The following is a 10,714-nucleotide window of genomic DNA, read 5'->3' on the forward strand; positions in this document are numbered from 1 at the left end:
ACAGTGTTTGGCGCACACTATTGTGTATTTCTTTTATAATAACTTTGCGTATTAAAGCGCAGTAGTAATCAAACAGCGATGGAAAAGCCCGCTAATTTGGAATAAAAATTTTAATTAAGTGTTTGCGAAATGATGGGAACTTGTATATATTAAATTCCTAAGTTGTGAATTTGCCCAACTTAGATGCTTCGCAATAATACATTTGGCGTATTTTAAATGCAAACATTTACCCAATGATCGTTTCGGCGGACTTGAAAGATTCGTAAGGTATATTGATTATACAATTAAAAGATTGTTTCGTGAAAGTAAATATTTATTATGTGCACAATAGTAAATGTTGAAATTGAAAAGGACAAGTCTAGCGATTACGAATATAAATTGAAACAAAGCGGTATATAAATAAATGAAATAGTTGCAACTGAGATTTATAAAAGAGAAACTTTATTGAATAATATGCAAAAGAATTGCGTCAAAATGTTTGCACAAAGTTACAAGAATAAATGCGTACATACGCGCAGTTAACAACAAAAATCTGCAAAAAGTTTACAACTTCAAATTTATGATATCTTCTGCGGTTATGTCTTCTCTGCGGCTAATTTCCAATAGCACAGGAATGTCAATCTTTTCAATTTCTGTTGCGCATTGCTTATATGCTTCACGAGCATCTTTAAGTGGGCATACTTCTTTTTACACCGCTTAAGGCAATGGCGTATTAAGATGTAAAGACCCGTCCTAATCTATAAGAACGAATACAATAACATATGATTATATTGCGAGGTATTTGACCTCTAAATGATACATTTTACAAACATTACATTCGTTTTAAAAGACAAAATTTCATTTCATCGAAAGTTGACAGGCATGCATACCACTTCATAATATCCAACTATAAATGATCTAATTTGTCATTTACTTAATCATAATCTTTACTGAACTCAACGACTTGAATGCAACGTCTTTTGAAATATGCCATAAATGATTCCAAGTAACATCTTTAAAATGAGCAAATGCACAGCGGAAGATTTCTTTAAATCCTGAGAATAAACATGCTTTAAAGTGTCAACCAAAAGGTTGGTGAGTTCATTAGTTTATAATAATCGATCATTTTCATCATTTCAATAGACCACAAGATTTTCATTTCCATTTCTCATAAATATACGTCCCATGCATAGAGACAAAAATCATTCATATGGATTGAACACCTGGTAACCGACATTAACAAGATGCATATAAGAATATCCCCATCATTCCGGGATATCCTTCGGACATGATATAAAACTCGAAGTACTAAAGCATCTGCTACAATGGATGGGGTTTGTTAAGCCCAATAGATCTATCTTTAGGATTCGCATCAATTAGTAGATCGGTTTACTAATTCTTAGGCTACCAAGCAAAAAGGGGCATATTCGGCTTCGATCATTCAAACATAGGATGTAGTTTCAATTACTTGTGTCTATTTGGTCAAACATTTATAAAAATGCCTGTATTCTCAGTCCCAAAAATATATATTGCAAACGCATTTAAAAAAGGAGTAATGAAACTCACAATACGGTATTTCGTAGTAAAAATACATATGACGTCAATGGACAAGTGCAAGGTTGGCCTCGGATTCACGAACCTATATTAATTATATATAATTATATGTTGGTCAATATTTGTCTAACACTTTAGGTCAGATCATAGTGTATCACAATCCTAATGCTCGAGACTACTATGCAAAAGTAAACAAAAGTCAAATTGACTCAAAATGATTTCCAAAAATTTATACATGATTATTATATAGTTTAAATATCCTCGTTTTATATTTTTTAATATTTTTAAAAGGTTTATTAGAGTAAATAATATAATTCATTTTTTAATAAATAAAATTTTATATTAAAACATACTCTTATATATCTTAAGTAATAAAATTTATAAAGTTCATTTAATTTCATAAAATAATATGATAGGTATTATTAATGTAATTATATTACACGTAGTAAAATATGTTTGTATCACATATTTATTTGATAAAATAATATCTATAATAATAGTAGGTAAAAGTTGTATTATTTTGTAATAATAATTATTATTATTCTACTAATAATAACAACAATATTTATTTTTACTAAAAATGATATTATGATAAAATGATAATTTTTATTAATAGTAATACTAAAATGATATTGATATTTTATATTAACAATGATATTCCTATAAATAATAATTTTTGTAAAAATGATAATTTTAATATTAATAATACTTTTAATAATAATAATAATGATAAAAATAATGAAAATGATATATTTATCTAAATCTATATCTTACAATATTTTAAATTTCATCCAGATACCCATACTCATTATTTCCTAATCTATTCGTCTAATAGTTTTTAATCGTCTTTTATATCGCGTTCATATTAATAATAGTAATCATAATAATTAGGTGTTACTAATATTAGTTTTAATTATAGTAATACTAATAATAATAAATATTATGATAATCTTAATGATAATACTAATAACTATTTTAATGTTAATAATAATAATACTAATTATGACTTTTACTCAAATAACGATAGTAAAAATAACAATTTTTAATGATAATACCTTTTATTGATAATAATAATAATAATAATAATAATAATAATAATAATAATAATAATAATAATAATAATTATTAGATAAAAACTATAACGATGATAATAATGACGATAATAATAATCATTTTTAATAATAATACAAAAATTCAATTGACTATAACTTCTAATCCGTTCATCGACACCATTCGATATCTAAATGAAAAGTTCTTAATTTTTCGCTAGCTTTCCAACGACATGCATATCTTATACCTTATCTCAACCGCATATGTAACTAATTCAGGATTCAACATAACCTATCTAATGACAATATCAAAAAATACAAGCATGCATAATCCTATATACTCGAGCACTAGTCAGAGATACACTATTAATATATAAATGTTAAGTTATGAGTGCTCACGTATCAATATTGAGATTCAATATTGCAGAAAAGATACGTAGACGCAACGGAGATGATAAACACTAGGTTGACCTCACGAGCATATCCCCCGAACATTACCCATCACCTCCATAGTTATAACCCATAATTTCCTTAGCTTTATCCCGCTCATAAAAAAAATCCGTTTTGAAAATAATGCACTCATGACCTCGTCGTAGTATTTTATGTATATTCTTAATAATAATAATACCACTAATAATAATACCATAAGATAATAATCTTTAATAATAATAATAAAAATAAATAAATTAAATAAATATTTACGGATTATAAGATTAGAGGGATAGAGAATTTGATAAATGAAATGCACTAGATCACGTCGAGTTTTATAGATCCAATCCTGGACCCCATGCTTCCGTTGATTGCGAGCTTCAAATTTTACATCTCATATGAATAAAGAAAAAAAACGTGATGAGGTTGGTTTATATAATATTTAATGTATATATAATTTATATAATTAATTAAATATTATATTATATTTACGTGCATAGTTGATCTGTAATTTTTACACCGATGAACTGTACGTTGACTCTCGACTTCCTTGCTGGTTCTGATTTTTCGAACGTCCTTTCGTACGCTTAGAAAACTTGTACTTTACGTTTCGTGACACGTACCTTTATCAATAATTAGACTTAATTCACCAATAATTATACTCCATGAAATGTAACTTATACATTTGAATGTTTTGGTCATTTGCTTCTATAAATCACCGCTCGTTATATGTACATAGGGTAATTTAAATCAAAACGTTTTGTATCTAGTTAATATTATGTTTAATCACTTTGTAAAATATATATATATGTATATATATTCTCAAAGAAAAATATAATTTTGTACATATTATATAGGATTGAAATATTTATTTAACAATATTATATTTTAATTTTTCAAAAGTAATTATATTTCAAAGTTCGTTTATAATCGTTTAAATAATAGAAAAATATTATGTCGTATCACATTTACATTTTTGAAACACTATATATATACTTGTAATTTATAATATAAACTTTAATTAAATTCTTCAAAATTCATAAACAAGTTATCTTAAAATGTTTTAATAATAAAGTTCTTTTTAAACCGAAAACATTTTAGTACGTTTGAAATCAAATCAAATAAACATTATAATTTGTTTTTCAAAGTTAAATATATTTAGGAATCATTTTGTTTAAAGGTTAAACTAATGGGAATTGTTATATCATAAAATGTTTTAGGAAAGTAAAATCGTATATAACTCATAACAGGTTTTCAAGTTATTAAATTACTATTTGCTGGTGAAGCGTAAGATATAGTCCGAAGGTTAGATAAACGTATGAAATTACTTTAATGAAGAAAAAAAATGTCATTTTTATTAACTTGTCGATATCCATTTTCTAAGTTATCTATATTCCCAACATTTCTCTTTCACTCTAAATAATATGACAGTTAACTAGTTAACACCTATATAGGAAATCGAACAGGAAACTCCACTAACCCTTGTCTAGTTCCTTTTTGTAAATCACTTTACCAATTATTCCGAATACCGTTAAAAAGGAAAGATTTCTTAAATCATAGTGGACCTCTCAACGGAGACCCGTAATCATAACACAATGTATCAGATAACTCAATCATTTGATATTATCTTTTAATCTCGTCGATAAAAATATTAAACTTATGTCGAAACAAATGCGTTCATGTAAAGTATTATACATTTAATACTTCGTTAACTTTTCAAGTTATACTATATATACACATATACATATATAATCATATCCATTTATATATTCGTTTGTGAATCGTCAAAACTTGGTCGAGGTTAAATGAATGTATGAACAAAGTTTAAAATTTTTGAAATTTAACTTAACAAACTTTGCTTATCGTGTTGAAATAATATAAAGATAAAGTTTAAATTTGGTCAGAAATTTTCGGGTTGTCACAGTACCTACCCGTTAAAGAAATTTCGTCCCCGAAATTTGACCGAGGTCGTCATTGTAGTGACCCGAACTTTTCCATGTTTATATATATATTAAATGAAATTGTTATTTATATGATCAAGTGTTTCCAACATGTTAAGCAATCAAACTTGTTAAGACTTGATTAATTGAAATAGGTTTCATATAGACAATTGACCACCCAAGTTGACCGGTGATTCACGAACATTAAAACTTGTAAAAACTATACGATGACATATATATGGTTATATATATAGTTAACATGATTTTATTATAAGTATGTATCTCATTAGGTATTTTAACAATTAGTTATATACATAAAAATGAGACTATTAATTTAAGAAACTCGAAAACGATATATATAACGATTATCGTTATAACAACGTCTTACTAGGTACATATGAATCATATTAAGATATTGATACACTTGGTTAATTATATTAAATGATAATTAAATATATTATTAAGTGTATTAACAATGAAATACATATGTAAAAATAAGACTACTAACTTAATGATTTCGAAACGAGACATATATGTAACGATTATCGTTGTAACGACATTTAACTGTATATACATCATACTAAGATATATTATATATCATAATATCATGATAATATAACAATTTAACATCTCATTTGTTATAATAAACAATGGGTTAACAACATTCAACAAGATCGTTAACCTAAAGGTTTCAAAACAACATTTACATGTAACGACTAACGATGACTTAACGACTCAGTTAAAATGTATATACATGTAGTGTTTTAATATGTATTCATACACTTTTAAAAGACTTCAAGACACTTATCAAAATACTTCTACTTAACAAAAATGCTTACAATTACATCCTCGTTCAGTTTCATCAACAATTCTACTCGTATGCACCCGTATTCGTACTCGTACAATACACAGCTTTTAGATGTATGTACTATTGGTATATACACTCCAATGATCAGCTCTTAGCAGCCCATGTGAGTCACCTAACACATGTGAGAACTATCATTTGGCAACTAGCATGAAATATCTCATAAAATTACAAAAATATGAGTAATCATTCATGACCTATTTACATGAAAACAAAATTACATATCCTTTATATCTAATCCATACACCAACGACCAAAAACACCTACAAACACTTTCATTCTTCAATTTTCTTCATCTAATTGATCTCTCTCAAGTTCTATCTTCAAGTTCTAAGTGTTCTTCATAAATTCTACAAGTTCTAGTTACATAAAATCAAGAATATTTTCAAGTTTGCTAGCTCACTTCCAATCTTGTAAGGTGATCATCCAACCTCAAGAAATCTTTGTTTATTACATTAGATTATCATTCTAATACAAGGTAATAATCATATTCAAACTTTGGTTCAATTTCTATAACTATAACAATCTTATTTCAAGTGATGATCTTACTTGAACTTGTTTTCGTGTCATGATTCTGCTTCAAGAACTTTCAAGCCTTCCAAGGATCCTTTGAAGCTAGATCTATTTTTCTCATTTCCAGTAGGTTTATCCAAGGAACTTGAGGTAATAATGATGTTCATAACATCATTCGATTCATACATATAAAGCTATCTTATTCGAAGGTTTAAACTTATAATCACTAGAACATAGTTTAGTTAATTCTAAACTTGTTCGCAAATAAAAGTTAATCTTTCTAACTTGACTTTTAAAATCAACTAAACACATGTTCTATATCTATATGATATGCTAACTTAATGATTTAAAACCTGGAAACACGAAAAACACCGTAAAACCGGATTTACGCCGTCGTAGTAACACCGCGGGCTGTTTTGGGGTTAGTTAATTAAAAACTATGATAAACTTTGATTTAAAAGTTGTTATTCTGGGAAAATGATTTTTACTATGAACCTGAAACTATATCCAAAAATCATGGTTAAACTCAAAGTGGAAGTATGTTTTCTAAAATGGTCATCTAGACGTCGTTCTTTCGACTGAAATGACTACCTTTACAAAAACGACTTGTAACTTATTTTTCCGACTATAAACCTATACTTTTTCTATTTAGATTCATAAAATAGAGTTCAATATGAAACCATAGCAATTTGATTCACTCAAAACGGATTTAAAATGAAGAAGTTATGGGTAAAACAAGATTGGATAATTTTTCTCGTTTTAGCTACGTGAAAATTGGTAACAAATCTATTCCAACCATAACTTAATCAACTTGTATTTTATATTATGTAATCTTGAGATACTATAGACACATATACAATGTTTCGACCTATCATGTCGACACATCTATATATATTTCGGAACAACCATAGACACTCTATATGTGAATGTTGGAGTTAGCTATACACGGTTGAGGTTGATTCCAAAATATATATAGTTTGAGTTGTGATCAATACTGAGATACGTATACACTGGGTCGTGGATTGATTCAAGATAATATTTATCGATTTATTTCTGTACATCTAACTGTGGACAACTAGTTGTAGGTTACTAACGAGGACACCTGACTTAATAAACTTAAAACATCAAAATGTATTAAAAGTGTTATAAATATATTTTGAACATACTTTGATATATATGTATATATTGTTATAGGTTCGTGAATCAACCAGTGGCCAAGTCTTACTTCCCGACGAAGTAAAAATCTGTGAAAGTGAGTTATAGTCCCACTTTTAAAATCTAATATTTTTAGGATGAGAATACATGCAGGTTTTATAAATGATTTACAAAATAGACACAAGTACGTGAAACTACATTCTATGGTTGAATTATCGAAATCGAATATGCCCCTTTTTATTAAGTCTGGTAATCTAAGAATTAGCGAACAGACACCCTAATTGACGCGAATCCTAAAGATAGATCTATCGGGCCCAACAAGCCCCATCCAAAGTACCGGATGCTTTAGTACTTCGAAATTTATATCATGTCCGAAGGAGGATCCCGGAATGATGGGGATATTCATATATGCATATTGTTAATGTCGATTACCAGGTGTTCACCATATGAATAATTTTTATCTCTATGTATGGGATGTGTATTGAAATATGAAATCTTGTGGTCTATTGTTACGATTTGATATATATAGGTTAAAACTATAACTCACCAACATTTTTGTTGACGTTTAAAGCATGTTTATTCTCAGGTGAATACTAAGAGCTTCCGCTGTTGCATACTAAAATAAGGACAAGATTTGGAGTCCATGTTTGTATGATATTGTGTAAAAACTGCATTCAAGAAACTGATTTCGATGTAACATATTTGTATTGTAAACCATTATGTAATGGTCGTGTGTAAACAGGATATTTTAGATTATCATTATTTGATAATCTACGTAAAGCTTTTTAAACCTTTATTTATGAAATAAAGGTTATGGTTTGTTTTAAAAATAATGCAGTCTTTGAAAAACGTCTCATATAGAGGTCAAAACCTCGCAACGAAATCAATTAATATGGAACGTTTTTAATCAATAAGAACGGGACATTTCAGTCATGGATAACAATAAGAATGTTTTCATGACAAATATGAGTTGATAAATAGAATTTTTTATCATCATTGAGTAATATGAATAAAACAATCCGTTTAGGTGAAGAGTTTGAGTGAAGTTATCACAAAAGAGTGAAATGAGTAAAAGTAAGTTTCGTCATATCTTTTGGCGTAGATGGGTTGATTTCTGGAGTTCAAGAGATTTGGAGAAAATCTTTGTAATAAGATTTGATTCTTCGGTAATTAAGGAATTTAGGATCCGCTTTAAATGCGATCATCTGTTTTGATTGCTCTGTCAGATATTTTACTATAAATCTACCCCTTCATTTCCTTACAACTCACACCTTTTATTCTTTCTCCCTCAACTCATACTTTAAAGCATTCGTCAATATACTTCATCCAGTTCTGCTTCTTGATATATTCCTAACTTTCATATCTGTCATTCTTCTTTTTCATCTACTGCCGGAAGAATCTATTTACTTCTACTATACTCTTGGTTTTATAGTGTTTTTAGTTCTCCCGTGTCTTTACATTGCTATATGAATCGATACATATGGTTTGTAGTTTCTGGGTTGTTGTTGGGCTTTATATCTTCCCTTATATTTCAAAGTCCCGATTTCTGTCTTCTGTACTCATTGTCATCCAGAGTTAATGCTCCCTTCTATTTCGAAGCTTCATTCTTTCGTTTCCTCTTCTTGTGATTAATATGTAATGGTTGATGATGTAGCGTGAGGGTACGAAATAGTATTATTTTTACTAGGAAATACTACAAAATATGACACAAGTTTTATTAATTTACGGATGGGATATACCTAAACCTTACTACAAAACTATAGGCAGTGTACCTAATCGTAGAGTAGTGTAGTTTTTAGTAAGTCCGGTTCGTTCCACAGGGAGCTAGTGATTACGTACTATATTTTTATAAAACTATATTTATATAAATATATATATATAAGTAGTAATATTATTATAAAAGGGGGTTTTTTTACCGTTTAATGACCGGTTTGTCGATTTTATATTTTTAAGCGTAAAGATAAATGACAATAATTAAACTGCGTAAAATATATAAATGACGATAAATAAAATAACAATAAATAAAATTGCGATAGAATATGAAATAAAAGGATTATGCTTATTTAAACTTCCGTAATCATGATGTTTAACATTTTGATTTTAATTAATTGTTACTCGGGTTAATTGTCCTTTGTCATGGTTTATTTGATACCTATCTGGTTTTTGTCCATAATAGTCCATCGGTCATAAATATAAAGTGCGAGTGTCCTCGTCAAATTACCCTTATACCCGAAGTCAAATATTCCAACTAATTAAGGATTTAAACTGTGACGCAGTTATCACTTCTGTCAACAATTACACCAGTTATCACTGTATGTAATCCACCCCTGTTTTGATTAGATATGAATATTAATTTACCCACTTGATTAGTTTGAATAATCAATTACCCAACCCGAATAATTAATTAAATGATTATAATAGATTCCATATGAACGTCACTAAATAGGACAACCATAATCATTATTAATTATTAGGTTAATTAATTTGAAGATAGGTTCGACAGACTCCAATGAGTTGTCACTCAATTAGACAATACCCCCCATCTATTAATAGTCAATAGTCCAATTTCCACAAGTGTCGGTCTTTTGCCCAAACCTTAATTATGGTACAAAGTTCAATAACCCCGTCTTAATATTTTAGCCCAACATCACGATTACTTCGGCTCAAATAAGCATAATAATAACTTAGTTACGAGACATTAAATTAAAAAGGAAGAACATAGCTTACAGTGATGATTAATCGCGTAGCGTTGCACGGACAGAATTTCGACTTAAAACCCGTAAAATATTTCTTACAATAACCCAACTAAACCATAACTTTATTATTAAAATTAACTTATATTAAAATTATAATATAAATATATATTACATATTACAGAAGAGAGAAAGGAATATGAAGAAAGGTGTACATAAATCGATCAAATGAATTGCCTTTTATAGGCAAATATTGAATTGAAATTTTCACTTATGACCCCTTAACTATGCTCAATTAACAACTTTTTATTATTTATTATTATTCTTATTATGAATTATTTAAATATTATTTTATATTCTTGTGCATAGTTGACTTGTACTTTCAGCTCCGTTGCGTCGAGCGTTGATAGTTGGCTCGGGTACCGGTTCCGGATTTTCGAACGTCCTTTCGTATAATTTAATATCTTGTACTTTGCATTTTGTAACTTGTACTCTTGTCATTTTTAGACGTTTCTCATCAATAAATTGAACCTTTTG

This window comes from Rutidosis leptorrhynchoides, chromosome 4 (assembly GCF_046630445.1).
Source record: "Rutidosis leptorrhynchoides isolate AG116_Rl617_1_P2 chromosome 4, CSIRO_AGI_Rlap_v1, whole genome shotgun sequence".
NCBI classification, from domain to species: Eukaryota; Viridiplantae; Streptophyta; class Magnoliopsida; order Asterales; family Asteraceae; genus Rutidosis; species Rutidosis leptorrhynchoides.